Source organism: Anoplopoma fimbria, chromosome 8 (assembly GCF_027596085.1).
Source record: "Anoplopoma fimbria isolate UVic2021 breed Golden Eagle Sablefish chromosome 8, Afim_UVic_2022, whole genome shotgun sequence".
NCBI lineage: Eukaryota > Metazoa > Chordata > Actinopteri > Perciformes > Anoplopomatidae > Anoplopoma > Anoplopoma fimbria.
The window spans coordinates 6,644,253-6,653,652 of record NC_072456.1 but is presented as its reverse complement, the minus strand read 5'-3'; the positions used below and the strand labels follow the sequence as shown (position 1 = coordinate 6,653,652).

The 9,400-nt window shown below is 42.0% G+C and overlaps 1 protein-coding gene across 2 annotated transcripts in view; it reads left to right on the top strand.

Moving 5' to 3' along the window:
• The window catches only part of zc3h3 (zinc finger CCCH-type containing 3), a 64,711-nt gene that overhangs the window by 38,438 nt on the left and 16,873 nt on the right, over positions 1–9,400 (top strand). The window lies entirely within an intron of this gene.

Genomic DNA, 9,400 nt, shown 5'->3' with positions numbered 1-9,400 from the left:
TTGTAGATGTTGTTGAACCAGAAGTGGTTGTAGTAGGGGCCGTAGATATTGCTGTAGTCGGGGGTGGGGTTGTCGGTACAACAGTTGTTGTTGTTGGGGAGGCAGTTGTACTCGTCAGGGCAGCGGTTGCTGTCATTTGGGCAGCATTTGTTGTTGCGGCAATTGTTATTGGGGTGGGAGTCGTTAGTGTTGGGGCAACAGTTGTCATTTGGGCTGCAGTTGTTGTGGTGGCGGTACTTCTTGTTAGGGCAGGAGTTGTTGTCGTCGGGGCAGCAGTTGTTATCATTGGGGCGATAGTTGTTGTTGTTGGGGCCGCAGTTGTTGTTGGGGCGCAGTTGTTTTGTTTGGGCTGCAGTTGATGTTGTTTGGGAAGCGGTTGTTGTCATTGGGGCAACAGTTGTTGTTTGGGCTGCAATTGTTGTTGTTTGGGCTGCAGTTGTTGTTGGGGCTGCAGTTGTTGTTGGGGAAGCAGTTGATGTTCTTTGGGCTGAAGTTGATGTTGTTTGGGCTGCAGTTGTTGTTGGGGCAGCAGTTGTTGTTGGGGATGCAGTTGATGTTTCTTGGGCTGCAGTTGTTGTTGGGGATGCAGTTGATGTTTCTAGAGCTGCAGTTGTTGTTGGGGAAGCAGTTGATGTTGGGGAAGCAGTTGATGTTGTTTGGGCTGCAGTTGATGTTGTTTGGGCTGCAGTTGTTGTTGGGGCAGCAGTTGTTGTTGGGAACGCAGTTCATGTTTCTTGTGCTGCAGTTGATGTTGTTTGGGCTGCAGTTGTTGGGGCCGCAGTTGTTGTCGTGGGGCAGCAGTTGATGTCATTGGGGCGACAGGTGTTGTTGGGGCAGCACTTGTTGTTGTTTGGGCTGCAGTTGTTGTGGTGGCAGCACTTGTTGTTGTTAGGGCAGTAGTTGTTGTCGTTGGGGCGGCGGTTGTTGTCAATGGGGCGACAGTTGTTGTTGTTGTTTGGGCTGCAGTTGTTGTTGGGGCCGAAGTTGTTGTCGTCGGGGAAGCGGTTGTTGTCATTGGGGTGACAGTTGTTGTTGGGGCAACAGTTGTCATTTGGGCTGCATTTGTTGTGGTGGTGGCACTTGTTGTTAGGGCAGGAGTTGTTGTAATTTGGTCGGCAGTTGTTGTCGGGGCAGGGGTTGTTGTCATTTGGGCTGCAGTTGTTGTTGTTTGGTCTGTAATTGTTGTTGTTTGGCCTGCAGTGGTTGTGGCGTCACTTGTTGTTAGGGCAGGAGCTGTTGTTGTCATTGGGGCCACAGCTGTTGACATTGAGGCGGCAGTTGTTGTTGCGGCGGAAATCGTTGTTGGGGTGGCAGTTGTTTGCGTTGGGGCAACAGTTGTTGTGGTTTGGCCTGCAGTTGTTGTGGTCGGGGCAGCGGTTGTTGTCAATGGGGCAACAGTTGTTGTTGTTGTTTGGGCTGCAGTTGTTGTGGTGGCGGTACTTGTTGTTAGGGCAGGAGTTGTTGTCATTGGGGCAACAGTTGTTGTTTGGGCTGCAGTTGTTGTTGGGGCAGCAGTTGTTGTTGGGGAAGCAGTTGATGTTGGGGAAGCAGTTGATGTTGTTTGGGCTGCAGTTGATGTTGTTTGGGCTGCAGTTGTTGTTGGGGCAGCAGTTGTTGTTGGGAACGCAGTTGATGTTTCTTGGGCTGCAGTTGTTGTTGGGGCGGCAGTTGATGTTTCTAGGGCTGCAGTTGTTGTTGGGGAAGCAGTTGATGTTGGGGAAGCAGTTGATGTTTGGGCTGCAGTTGTTCTTGTTTGGGGTGCAGTTGTTGTTGGGGCTGCAGTTGTTGTTGGGGCCACAGTTGATGTTGGGGCCGCAGTTGTTTTTGTTTGGGCTGCAGTTGATGTTGTTTGGGAAGCGGTTGTTGTCATTGGGGCAACAGTTGTTGTTTGGGCTGCAATTGTTGTTGTTTGGGCTGCAGTTGTTGTTGGGGCTGCAGTTGTTGTTGGGGAAGCAGTTGATGTTCTTTGGGCTGAAGTTGATGTTGTTTGGGCTGCAGTTGTTGTTGGGGCAGCAGTTGTTGTTGGGGATGCAGTTGATGTTTCTTGGGCTGCAGTTGTTGTTGGGGATGCAGTTGATGTTTCTAGAGCTGCAGTTGTTGTTGGGGAAGCAGTTGATGTTGGGGAAGCAGTTGATGTTGTTTGGGCTGCAGTTGATGTTGTTTGGGCTGCAGTTGTTGTTGGGGCAGCAGTTGTTGTTGGGAACGCAGTTCATGTTTCTTGTGCTGCAGTTGATGTTGTTTGGGCTGCAGTTGTTGGGGCCGCAGTTGTTGTCGTCGGGGCAGCAGTTGATGTCATTGGGGCGACAGGTGTTGTTGGGGCGGCACTTGTTGTTGTTTGGGCTGCAGTTGTTGTGGTGGCAGCACTTGTTGTTGTTAGGGCAGTAGTTGTTGTCGTTGGGGCGGCGGTTGTTGTCAATGGGGCGACAGTTGTTGTTGTTGTTTGGGCTGCAGTTGTTGTTGAGGCCGAAGTTGTTGTCGTCGGGGAAGCGGTTGTTGTCATTGGGGTGACAGTTGTTGTTGGGGCAACAGTTGTCATTTGGGCTGCATTTGTTGTGGTGGTGGCACTTGTTGTTAGGGCAGGAGTTGTTGTAATTTGGTCGGCAGTTGTTGTCGGGGCAGGGGTTGTTGTCATTTGGGCTGCAGTTGTTGTTGTTTGGTCTGTAATTGTTGTTGTTTGGCCTGCAGTGGTTGTGGCGTCACTTGTTGTTAGGGCAGGAGCTGTTGTTGTCATTGGGGCCACAGCTGTTGACGTTGAGGCGGCAGTTGTTGTTGCGGCAGAAATCGTTGTTGGGGTGGCAGTTGTTTGCGTTGGGGCAACAGTTGTTGTGGTTTGGCCTGCAGTTGTTGTGGTCGGGGCAGCGGTTGTTGTCAATGGGGCAACAGTTGTTGTTGTTGTTTGGGCTGCAGTTGTTGTGGTGGCGGTACTTGTTGTTAGGGCAGGAGTTGTTGTCATTGGGGCAACAGTTGTTGTTTGGGCTGCAGTTGTTGTTGGGGCAGCAGTTGTTGTTGGGGAAGCAGTTGATGTTGGGGAAGCAGTTGATGTTGTTTGGGCTGCAGTTGATGTTGTTTGGGCTGCAGTTGATGTTTGGAACGCAGTTGATGTTTCTTGGGCTGCAGTTGTTGTTGGGGCGGCAGTTGATGTTTCTAGGGCTGCAGTTGTTGTGGTCGGGGCAGCGGTTGTTGTCAATGGGGCAACAGTTGTTGTTGTTGTTTGGGCTGCAGTTGTTGTGGTGGCGGTACTTGTTGTTAGGGCAGGAGTTGTTGTCATTGGGGCAACAGTTGTTGTTTGGGCTGCAGTTGTTGTTGGGGCAGCAGTTGTTGTTGGGGAAGCAGTTGATGTTGGGGAAGCAGTTGATGTTGTTTGGGCTGCAGTTGATGTTGTTTGGGCTGCAGTTGATGTTTGGAACGCAGTTGATGTTTCTTGGGCTGCAGTTGTTGTTGGGGCGGCAGTTGATGTTTCTAGGGCTGCAGTTGTTGTTGGGGAAGCAGTTGATGTTGGGGAAGCAGTTGATGTTTGGGCTGCAGTTGTTCTTGTTTGGGGTGCAGTTGTTGTTGGGGCTGCAGTTGTTGTTGGGGCCACAGTTGATGTTGTTTGGGCTGCAGTTGTTGGGGCCCCGCAGTTGTTGTTGTTGTCGTCTGGGCAGCGGTTGTTGTCATTGGGGCGACAGTTGTTGTTGGGGCCACCAATGTTGACGTTGCGGCAGCGGTTGTTGTCATTCTGGGGACAGTTGTTGTTGGGGCCGCAATTAGTGTTGTTTGGGCTGCAGTTGTGGTGGCGGCACTTCTTGTTGTTGGGGCAGGAGTTGTTGTTGTTGGGGCGGCAGTTGTAATCAAGGGGGCAGTCGTTGGCGTTTGGGCAGCATTGTTGTTGTCGGGGCAGTGTTACACAAACTGGTCCCACAACAGGATGGTCCGCTGCTTATGCTACCAACGCTTTGCATGAAAGGAAGGCTACCCAGGCTGGCAGCAGCTGCACACAGGTTTGTAGATGCACAGCCAAAAGCTGGAGAAGTGCTGGACCCACTTGTCACTGTAAAGGCAAAAAATATTGTTAAAGTACACAGCCTCCATTGCTTCCAGTTTGCTAATTGATTAAAATAAGCAATACCACAATGCTTTATTTTTTTACTTTGCAAGTGTTTATTACTATAATTTAAATGACTTGATTATGACATGTAACATTTTGGGAATATATCACATAACAGTCTATTGACTTCTCTTGAAGTAACTAGTCACTATAGCTGTCATATAAATGTAGTGCAGTAAAAGTAGAATAATTAGCAATGAAATCTAGTGGATTATGAGTATAAAGTAACATAAATACTGCAAGACAGTAGTTCTGTACATGCACATCATAACTTGTCTCCACTGGTCGATTCACCAGATCTCATATGTAGTTTGTTTGAGATACTTTAAGTTTGTAAAAGTAACATATAAATACTATAAATACTATGAGATAGTAGTTCTGTATGCACATCATCACTTTTCTCCACTGGTTGATTCACCAGCTCTAACCTGTAGTTTGTTTGAGATACTTTAAGTTACTAAAACAAGTTTTTCAAACTACAACTGATTAAGACTCACCACTCGCTTGAAAGCAGAGGTTCTCATCCCCCCTACATTGTAATTGAGAAGTACATTGAGAGGTGATGGGGTTACAGGTGAAACACTGTAAGGCGTTATCTGTCTGAGGAGCAGGGACTGAAACAGAAAAGAACATAATTTGTTTGAGGAAGAGAGAACATTTAAGCTTCACAAAATGAAACTTCAACTTCAAATGTTCTTTTCCAATCTATTTAGTCTTTTCTCATCTTAAATAAGCTTCTTATCCATCTGTACTTACACGGTAAAGTGTCTCTCTGACAGAAAAATGAATAGTTAAATTACTTAAATAAAATAAATTAAATTAAATGAATTACATAATTGAACATAATTTTTATATTGCAATACTCAATCCTGAAGGTCAGCATTACTCATGGAGTTGATAAGTTTAAAACCACTCGCCACATAACTTGACTCATTTTTTGTATCAATTTATTGAAAAATATTTGCAAGTAAATTATCTAGATCTCTGTATTTTGTGTATCAATTTATAAAGCCATATAATGTGATAGATTATAAATGAATCAATTACATTTTAGGAAATGAATAAGCTGTTTCTGTAATTTTTCAAGTTAAAAAAGCCAAATATTTGCATGTATTTCATTTGTCGAGCATGAGGATTGGAAGTTTGTTTTTCTTTAACGTGATAATAAACTGAATATATTTGGGGTTTGGACTGCTGGTTGGAAAAAACAAGTTACCTTAATATGTCCCCCTGGCCTCTGGTAAATGTAATAATTGGAATTTATTTTTCACTATTTTCTGTCATCTTACACACAGAAAATAAAATAGTTTAATCAAGAAAATATCAGCAGATTCATTTATAACTCTGAACAGAGCATAATGTAACACTGCAGCACATTTAACACCACAGTATGTAACATAATATAGACCTGCTATTGCTATGTGAATTTTGCTGTGATGCCAATGGGTCAGAAAATGTGGTTAAAGTAGGATAACAAACTTAATTTGAGGAAAACACAAAAATCACATTCAGGTTACTTTAAAAGTAAGAAAAAAACTGAAAATATGTGTTGCTCTCTTTTGTTTGATTTAACATCTTACTATTATTTGCATAGCCATCTATTAATAATATATTTAGATTTTTTACAGTCAGCACTGCTTTCCTGAATGAGAAATAATTTTTCATTGCCATTTTGCAGTTAATGTTTGTACCAGAAGAAGACACTGTACAACCTTTTGTGCTTTGTTACCTTGTACCTTGTTTCTGTCACTGGTTGCAGCAACTATGTTGCTGACTTGCAACTATACTTACATCTTTGCACCTGGGTTGCTTGTGCGTAGAAAAGTAATAAGGACAGATATAGGGCCCACTTGAAGTGTGGAACAACGTCATGAAAATAATTTCTGTGGAAACATTTCACCATAAATTTAAAGTTTTATGTAAACATTGGGTGTGCTTATTTTTCAAACATTTAAAGTTTTTGCATATACCATAAAATCTTGCATGCGCAAAGGACTACTCTATACTCTAATAACAGATTTATCTGTGTTATAAATCAAGTAGTTTGTAGGGTTTTAGCAAAAACTATGTTTTACCCAATTTTAAACAAAGTGTACACTTTTCTAAAGTAGACCTTAAATTCCGGACAATAAGTCTGCAGTAAGAAAACATAGGGGATCGATCAAGAACAGGTCTTTGATGCCATGTCTCCATGAGTTAACCACACTGCCTTGTTTTTTTGCAGTCAACATGATGTCAACATCCACAGTGTGAATTTATGCAGAACTTGAAATTAGCCACAGTAAAAAAGGCTAATAAGAACTGAATTGACATTAAAGGTCGCACAAGAGTTTGTCGAGAAGTGAAAGCCAAACAATCATTCTGGTTTCAGATGTGACCTCAAACTGCATTGAAAGTGAGTCACAGTCTACTTTAGTACAGTGGCACTATCCCTTGTATAAAACCACATTACTGAAAAACGGTGTTGAAAACATGATGCAAGAGGCCAACATTAAAAACAAAAGGGTCGCGAAAGCGATGTCTGTTTTGTGTCTCTGGTTTAAAACTGCATAAAAAAACAACTAAAAAACTGTGAATCATTGTGAAGGAAGGACATGGATCAAAACATGTTAGTCCTTACTTTGCTATATGACAGTTGGAACATAATGATTCTCCTTAGTATCCCAAAATAAATGTATTAGATTTGTTAATTTGTACATCTATATTTGTATTTTTATACATCAGAATCAGAATCAGAAGCTGTTTATTGCCAAGTACGTTATACATACAATGAATTGTACATAAAGTCAATAACAAACAGGTGCAATACTAAAGACAAAATTTAAAAATAAAAATATATATACAAAAATATACAATAAAATATGGTAAAATGTAAATATATAAATATATAAGAGTATGTTAAATCATGTATATTATATTATTAAAGTGTCAGTTAGTAGGCTATTTGCTCTCTGTGGGCCGTGTACATTTATTGACTTCTGGAGTCAATTCATTTTATGTGACAATAAAGTTAATTATGGTTCTGAAATGTTAGTAAAGACCTCCCAAAATTGTCTTTTGGTCAGTTGACTCCCAGAGCAGGTCAGTGTGTGTACAGTTTATTTATTGCACGATAAATGCTAAGCCACCTGCTGATAAAGTGAAGGGGGTAAGCCCTGAAGTTAGCGACGACTTCGGCCCATGCCTGATCTTTAAGGGAGACCTGCTATTCTCATTGTCTTGACAAATCACACCTCCCCACCCGAATCATTTCTTTTTAAAAAAAAAGCCCTTGGTAGATGGGAATAAGAATTTTCCTCTTTGGTCCAAAACATCATAGTCCAACAATCTACAGCCCACATTTGGGCAAATCAAAATGAGACAACGTCTCCAGGAAACTACACATTTGGCCTCTATCTGTAACTGAGCCACACTCTTTTCTAAGATCAAAGGAGAGGTCTACCTGTTTATTAGGCTGCAGCCGAGCCATATATATAAAATAATGTTTGGCTTCCAGTGTCATCTTGTGAACCCTTAACAAACCGCAAACATTTCTTGCCAGGCAAGAGCTACGGTGAAGCTGCATGCATCCCAAAGGAGGTCATCCTACCTTTATGTAAAATATCTATATGTAGCAGCAAAGCCTGCTGCAGACCACAGTCAACATTCTCATCGACTGGCTGTCAGCTGGTTACAGCTGGAGGCGCATTACTTACATGAACTAATGCGATGCTTCATTAATAAGTTTTGTGAATAACACAAGCAATGCCGACTTCTGGCAGGATATTAGGTATACAGGCTGTTAGGTAAATATTAGTATAGATCTTTTAGATTTGACAAACAACTAATGCAGTTGGTTTTCAGCTGACAGTCTCTGTACAACATCTGATTTAGCCCTATCGGACCCAATGACACAGCATGTAAAAGGAAGTGCGAGAGACAAGGATCACCTGCATTTACTGTAATCACACTGATGTATGTCATACTTAGAAAAAACATACCATGTTGTATATTAATAATAATAATAATCAATCCTTTATTAGTCCCGCAATGGGGAAATTATTTCTCTGCATTTAACCCATAGTAAAATGTTGGTGTTACTTGAACCACCAACCTTGTGGTTACGGGACAATTCATGTCCATATTATTGTCAGTTATGGTATAGTAAAATGCATTTTCCACAATACTCTGGAGACGATAAGAGAAAGAAACAGGAACCGAATGTGTTGAGAAATTGATGAGTTTCTGAATAAGCTGCAATAAAGCTGAACCAAAAGAGGCAACATTTAATGTACTGTCCAACTGTAAGACTGTTTGTAACAACATTGGGTCTGAATACAGAGTCATTTTCTAATACAGTAAGTCTTCTCCAATACAGCATGATGTTCATTTAGTGAATTATTGTCCCTTTTAGTGTAATATATATGATTCACACTTAAGGTAGGGGGAAAAGAAGAAAGGTGAACATAAAAGAGAATACAAACTGAAAAAGGTCTGGAAGGGATGAAAGCAGGAAGAAGGGTTAAGAGGAGAAAGACATGGGGTAAGAAACTAAATAATCAAAGGAATAAATGGTGTGAAGTGAATAAAGTAATGAAAGAAGAGAATATAGCGATGGTGGAAAATAGAAAACATTGAGGGCAAAATGAAACAAATTACTTCCATCCATAATGTTTAACATATTAACAATGCTACTGATGGCACTAACATACTCTACTGTTTCCATGCGTGTGTCTGTACGGGTGTATCCATGAACTTGTCACTTACACTTAGTATGAAAAGATAAACAACAAAAGCATTGTTCTCATCAGACATGAAACACTCATTTGGTGAAGGAAGTATTCACATTACATTACATTACATTACATTACAGTCATTTAGCAGACGCTTTTATCCAAAGCGACTTACAGGAAGTGTATTCAAAATAGGTATTCAAGAGAACTACTAGTCACCAGAAGTCATAAGTGCATCTCCTTTCTTAAACAAGCACCTTAAAGCATAAACCAGAGCAAAAGTATAGTGCAGAAGCAAATTACTACGAAAACAATAATTGCTACAAACTAATACGAATAGGATAAGTGCAGTAAACGAATACGAATACAATAAGTGCAGCGAACTGATACAAATACAATACCGCAGGGACCTCTGAGCGACGGGGCAACCAATCGCCCCGAGGCAGCAGAGCGAAGTGGTCGGGCGGGGGTGTAGGGCTTGACCAAGGCCTGGAGATAGGAAGGAGCTGTTCCTTTCACTGCCCTGTAGGCTAGCACCAGAGTCTTAAACTGGATGCGAGCTCTTACAGGGAGCCAGTGTAGAGAACGGAGAAGGGAAGTT